Source organism: Citrus clementina, unplaced genomic scaffold, assembly GCF_000493195.1.
Source record: "Citrus clementina cultivar Clemenules unplaced genomic scaffold, Citrus_clementina_v1.0 scaffold_8, whole genome shotgun sequence".
Lineage (NCBI taxonomy): Eukaryota > Viridiplantae > Streptophyta > Magnoliopsida > Sapindales > Rutaceae > Citrus > Citrus x clementina.
Genome location: NW_006262022.1, coordinates 18,857,797 through 18,865,135, shown reverse-complemented (window position 1 = coordinate 18,865,135; position 7,339 = coordinate 18,857,797). Strand labels below are relative to the sequence as shown.

The 7,339-nt window shown below is 31.9% G+C and overlaps 1 pseudogene; it reads left to right on the top strand.

The window, feature by feature from the left end:
* The first annotated feature begins 1,725 nt into the window (after window positions 1-1,725).
* On the top strand, window positions 1,726-2,942 carry LOC18034086 (annotated as a pseudogene).
* Window positions 2,943-7,339: the final 4,397 nt, after the last annotated feature.

Here is a 7,339-nt window from a genome sequence, read left to right as displayed (position 1 = left end):
ATTATCACATGTAAGTAAAAATAGATTTTTAATAAAAGATCTTTTACTTTAGGAAAAATGATATTTATAACTCTAAGGTTTAGGAAAATGATCACAAAAACCCTTCAAGTTTTTAATAAGGGACACTAAGACTTTTTTTAGACCATAACGCTTTTTGACTCTATAAATCTCTAAAAGATTAGAGATGGCAAAAGCTTAGTCCTAGCCTTACTCGGCCTATAAAGGGCTCGTCCAGGCCCGAGGGCTTCAGGCCCGGCCCACAGCAAATGAGCCTAGATATGGGCTGAAAATTTAAAAACCCACAATAGATGGGCCTAGTTATAGGCTCATGGGAAAAGCCTGAGCTTTATATTTTATAAATAAAATTTTTTATTTTATATATTTTGAACTTTATATTTTAAAATATATATATTATATATTATATTTTTTGTATTTAATTATTAGTCTATTATATACTGTATAATCAATTAATAATCTTTAATTTAAGTATTCCGACCCATCTAAGTATGGATAGGCTTTTGGAGGGCTTGGACCTACTGTCAATAACTTGGGTCTAGGTTTGAAAAAGCTCGGCCCAAGATCTTAAATTGCTATCCATACAAAAAATAACCCCAAAATTTTTTATAACAAATGAAAATATGGCATTAAAATAAATGTAATAATATATACATTTAAAAAAAATAATATTCAAAAATATTTTTATATTTTCAATCTATTAGACCTATTTTATCATATTAAAGTAATTTTTAATAATAGATAGAAACATAATATTAAAATTAATTAATTAAAATTAAAATTATTTTGAATATTATGTAAAAGTTAATTTTAATATTATTAATAGGGAGATTTCTTTATTGTAAAATTTATTTAACCCAAAGATTTATTTAAAATCTTTAAAGATAATAATTTAAAATTTCAATATTATTTTAAATGTCAAAAATAATTTAATGTTATTAGTCTACTAGATAGATTATATTATTTATATTAAATTTGTGTTAACTAAAAACCTTTAAAGTTAATTTTTTAATTACTATAGTCAAAGAGTATTATAGGTAAAAAGAAGTTTTGGTGTCTCTTTTTTAAAACTTGGGGGTGTTGGTGTTCTTTTCCGTTTACTTGATTCAAAATAAAGAATAAAATAAAAGATAGAAAAACATATATTTTAATATAGTGTATTTTATTTTATAATTTTCATCATCTTAAAATAAGTTTTAAGTATCTCCATAATATGATGTGAAAAGGAATATATTAAAATTATTATCGTAAGGTTGAATTGATGTCTGAATGTTAATTCTTTTCTTTAATAATTATACATAACTGGTGCTAAATATTTGAAACGATAAAATCTTACACTATAATTTGAGGAACAAAATGTTTTAAAAGATATAAAACAAGTAAAATAATCCAAGCAAAAATTTTTGTGGTAAAAAATTTAATGCGTTCCATTAATGCAAACCCACGCCGTCATTTACCTCTAGTTTTAACCAAGGAAATATTAATAATCTAAAGGTGTGCGTTTCAACAAATCATGATAATGTCGATAGACGACGAGTGGCGAGAATTCGAGAATTTAATAAAAAGGAAGCGATAACGCATGTTCCTTTCTAGTACGTACAACGTTTTGCATTGAATAGACAGATTACTTGACAGAAAAAGTGACACGTGATCCATAAGGAGTGGTGTGGATACAAGATAGATGCTGTACTGGTTCGGTGGGGACTGAAATCTTAACAAATTCAATTTTCAGAAAGTGAAGCTCAAACTTGCTGGGTAATAACATCCTTCTGGATCCGCAAGACTTTATAATTGATCTTCATTTTTGGTTCCCGTACGTGCTATAACAATGGGCAGTGCTTCAATTGTATCAGCTGCAGCAAGAAGGTTAGTTTAATTTGCTCAAAACTCTTATCAATTCCAAATATTATTTGCCTGGCTTTTTTTCAAATAAGCTTAAGCTTTAATTAAGTTATAGTTCCGACTTCCCAGTCTAAACTGTCAACTAGCTAGATTGATTAGATGTTACAATTGTGGCATGGTAATTCGATGTTGCATAGGCTTCTAGGCAAAGTGGCACTTATCACCGGCGGAGCAAGCGGCTTTGGGGAATGCACTGCAAGGCTCTTCTCCAGACATGGAGCTAAAGTACTCATTGCAGATATTAAAGATGACTTAGGCGAGTCTGTATGCAAGGACATAGGCTCTTCATCATCATCAGCCAACGGCTGCTCCTATGTCCATTGTGATGTAACCAAAGAAAAAGAAATCGAAAACGCCGTTAACACGGCCGTCTCTCAGTACGGAAAGCTAGACATTATGTTCAATAACGCCGGCATTGTGGATGAAGCCAAACATAACATTCTGGATAATGATCAGGCTGAATTTGAGCGCGTACTTTCCGTTAACCTCGTGGGCGTATTTTTGGGGACGAAACATGCTGCGAGGGTGATGAAACCCGCCGGACGCGGCAGCATAATTTCAACTGCAAGCGTTTGCGGAGTCAATGGTGGCGTTGCATCGCATGCATACACGAGTTCGAAGCACGGCGTTGTGGGGCTGATGAAGAATGCTGCCGTGGAGCTTTGACGATTTGGCATTAGGGTGAATTGTGTGTCACCTTATGTGGTCGCAACTCCATTGGCAAAGGATTTTTACAAGCTTGACGATGATGGTTTGAGTGCCATTTATTCAAATCTCAGTGGGGCTGTTCTTAAGCCTGAGGATGTAGCTGAAGCTGCTCTTTATTTGGGGAGTGATGAGTCCAAGTGTGTGAGTGGGCATAATTTGGTCGTAGATGGAGGATTTACCATCGTCAATGAAGGGTTGTGCATGTTTGGGAAATCTGAATGAGTGTATTCGGAGGCTTGTATGTTTTGATCCTAATAATTCCTAATTGGGCTTTATTTTTTTTGCTTTTTATTATGAAACTTATTACAATTAGCACTTTTCAGCTTACACAAATGCCAAAATTTGAATTACTTAGAATTCAAATTCTACGAAATCACTTTCCATTATTGCAGCTCATGATATCCAGTGGGAATTACGCGAAATCTTTGCAAAAGGAGTACATGATGCCATCACAAAACGGGCATTCTCATTTTATGGGTCCACAATGGATTTGGATCCTCTCCTAACTTAATTTTTCCTAATCTTTTTAGGAGATTTAAACACGTGCTAATTAAATAATTCTATAGACAAAATTAAATATATTCTTAAATTTTCTTAATAAACTCTAAAAGTTACCGTTTTTGGCTAACTAAAAAATTAGCAAATACACGCCGTTAACTCTTTTTTCTTTTTTATTAATCATTCTTTTTCTTCTCTTTTCATGAGAGATTGTCGCTGGTTTGCTTTTGCTCTAAAAAATTCTAGCAGCCGCAGGACACAAAACTTCAACATAATAAAAGAAAGAGATTGGGGAAGGGCAGCGATTGTTTTAATATTATTTATTCTATTGTTGCTGCTGCCATCCAGTCCAAAGCTAATCGTTGTGATATATATATGTATCTATTCATACATGCATGGTTTCTATTTTTGCTCAAATCTGCTATGCTCTACGACGATGTTTGATTATTTATTGATTTCTTTTACTTTGTGCTAGTACTTAATGCTAAAAATTAACTATAATGTAATATTTGTATTTCTTTATTTTCTCATATTACAAATAAATATATATACTTTTTTTTTTTAATTTGTGTTTTATGACGGGTACAAGTGACAATGCTTCAGAATGCCTAGGTGATCTAGACTGGAAACCAAAACTTAGTATAGAGTTTGATTCTGAACAAGTAGCTTATGACTTTTATAATATGTATGGTTTAAAACTAGGATTTTCTATTAGAAGAGAATCATGTGATAGAAGTAAGAGTACTTCTATTTGTTTGTAGTAAAGAGGGTTTTCACTCGAAAGATAAGTGAGATCATTTGACAATAAAGGTTAGAGCACAGACAAGAACTGGTTGTCATGCTCAATAGGAAATCAAGTTGATAGGAAAAATAATAATTTTTTTGTCAATCATTTTGTTGAGAGTCATAATCATCTTCTTGTAATGCAAGAGTGTGCACATATGTTACCATCTCAGCATAAAATTACTCTTTCTCAAGCTGTTGAAGTAGACTTGACAAAACAATCGGGGATTCCATTGAAATCTACATTTGAGTTGATGGGTAAGGAAGCGGGTGGAAGGGAACCCCTTGGATACACAAAACTAGATCATAAAAACTATTTAAGATCAAAGAGACAAAAAAGCTTAGCATATGGAGAAGCAGGAAGTGTCTTAAAATATTTTGCTGATCAGACATTGGAAAACCCATTATTTTTTTCTTCCATACAATTGGACAATGAGGAAATGATTACAAATACATTATGGGCTGATGTTAAAATAATAATTGATTATGGTCATTTTGGAGATGTACGTTTTCACACAGCCTACAAAACTAATAATGCAAGTAGATCATTTGCAGTTTTTGTTGGATTGAATCATCATAAGGAGACCGTTCTATTTTGGGCAACTTTAATGTATGATGAGACTATAGATTTGTTTATATGGTTGTTTGAAATGTTTTTGCAGGTTTTGTTAGGAAAAGCTCCAAACACTATCACTACTGATCAAGATGCGACAATGGCAAAAGCTATTTCACAGGTGATGCCCAACACATACCATAAACTTTGTATATGGCATACGATGCAAAATGCATTAAAGCATGTAAGATTTTTGTTTAATGGTTCTAGTGGGGTGAAAAGTATCTTATTTATTTTGATGGATAAAATAAAGGAAAAACGTGATTTCTTAACTGCTTGGAATAATATGCTTGATGAATATACAATGATTGGCTAAGTAGCATATTTAAGTTAAAAGAGAAATGGGCTTTTACATATGCTAGACATATGTGGCCTGTTTTGTATGAAAAGTACTCAACTTAGCGAAAGTTTTAATACTAGCTTGGAAGATTATTTGAATTCAGACCATAATGTGTCACAATTTTTCATGCACTTTGAAAGAGTGTTGAAAGACAAGCGATATAAGGAGTTAGAAGCATAATAGGACTCATGTTTTCGCTTGGTTAATACGAAAATATCTGTGACAATGTTGATTCAAGCAAGAGAATTTTACACAAAGAAGATATTTGAAGATTTTCAAGATCAGTTTGAAGATGCTGTTGATTTATCTATAGTCGATTCAGTGGTAGACGAAGGAGTTACTTTTTATGAAGTCAAAAAGTATGATCAGATAAAAAAGCAATGAGTGAGAAGAGAGATTAATAATTCACTATCTTGCATTTGTAGAATGTTTGAGAGGGCGGGAATATTATGTAGTCATGTTTTAAAAGTCCTTAGAGAGATTACTTTGATATAAAATAATCAATCCCCAACGAATATATTTTAAAAAGGTGGACAAAGCATGTTAGATCATAAAGTGTGCAAGATATGAATGGATGTGAGATCCAAGCAGCTCCAAAATGGCAACAAACATGTTGATATAGATCTTTTCGCTCTATCTTCACCAGGATATCAAGTAGGGCTCCTGAGAGTGAAAGGGTATAATCTAGCAAATCTGCATGCAAGTAATCTAGCTAAATTAGTCGAAAATATTTTAAAATTAGAAAGGAAAGGTGACAAGGAAAAAGAATATGAATTATCCACTCCAATAGAACAGACAAGCAACAACAAGATGGAAAGTGAAAAAGAGTCTAATTTTTCCTTAGCCAAAGGACTGAAGAAGAGAGAGGCATCACGAGGAAGACGTAGACTGAAGGGCAATTTAGAGAAAGCTTTAGCCAAAATAAAAAAGAAGGCCAACAATCCATCACAATCTGAGCCTCCAGTGAGTTTTATATGTCTTTTAACTAATCATTTTATTTTTAATATCAATGCTTGTTTATTAAAATGTCAAATAAAGCAGTTTATGTTATTATTGTTTATATTATAATGGTTTGTAATCTAAGTACTCCAATTGAGTCAGTTGGATGGCGAGAATTCCTTATGTATCAACGAGCTTCCGTATTCCCAATCTGCTTGTAAGTATTTTTCTATTCATAAAACAACTGAAGAATTTATTCTCATTTTGTAATATTAGTTTTCATCGCTCATTTTGAATTACGAATGTCAAATTGTGAGTGTAGGTTCAAACTTTTATATTGGATGAAATAATTATCATTTTTATGTCCGACATTCATATATTGAACTTGTCAAATTGTTAAATATGGTGTCCAAATGACTAAGTCTATGCTTTTTTTTGTTTTTCGTTCTCAGACAGAATTGCAATTACAAGGTAAAAATATGTCTGCCCTAATGCCATGGACACTTCATCAACAATCTCAACAAACAAGTTTCCGAGAGTTGCTTCAACAAAATAGTGTTGGAATTCCGCAGACAATTCAAGACTCTCAAGCATCAAACAACTACATTTGAATTAAGTGATTGGAAATTTTAGTTTAATTTATGATACTTATTTCAAAATCTTATTTTATTTTAGAGTTAGTGTACTCTAATTAGAGGTTTTTATCATTTGTTTGCAAATTCTTAATATTTGGAGCAGAAATTTTTTGTTTGTTACAATCTTAATCTTTTAAAATAAAAATTATTGCTCATTGAATTTTTTTTGAAGGTATGGCAGCCTTTCTTGAAGAGTTTAGAGGACAATCCAAGAGAAAAGAGTCCTAAATAACGACTGAAGAAAAAGGAAAAAAAAATTAACCGCCGTTTGTATGTTTGTTAGTTTTAAATTTTAATTAGCCTAAAACAGTAAGTTTAGAATTTTAATCAGTTTAAAACTGTGTGTTTTTGCAATTATTAAAGAAAGTCAAGAATAGATATAATCTTGTCCATAGAATTATTTAATTACCACATGTCTAAAACTCCTATAAAAATTAAGAAAGATTAAATTAGGAAAGAATTTAAATCCGTGGAGAATTAGAGTCTAATATAATATTTTGTGTCTCTTAAACTTACCGTTGTCATAATCCCAAGTTCATTGGTTGATAAAACTTAACTACCCTTTTTGTATCGTCATTTCGTTGGTTGATATCAACCAAAAAAAATAGAAAATAATCAAAAGTCAAATTCCCATTAATATCAACCAAATTGTGCCGCTTGTTAATATAAAACACGGCAACTTGTTTAAAAGTTAAATGCTCACATGATTAACGTACGGTTCTTAATCTTATCGTCATCTAAAAAAGCTCAAAAGTTAAAACAGTAACGAAATGAAGTCGATGTAACAATTCCGAAGCATCGCGGGGGGCACATTTTAATATTTAGATAAACTCTGGGGGTCTCAGCGTCATTGTCCCTACAAGTTGCGCCGCTCTATCCAATTTACATTACTTGTCTCTAGTTTTA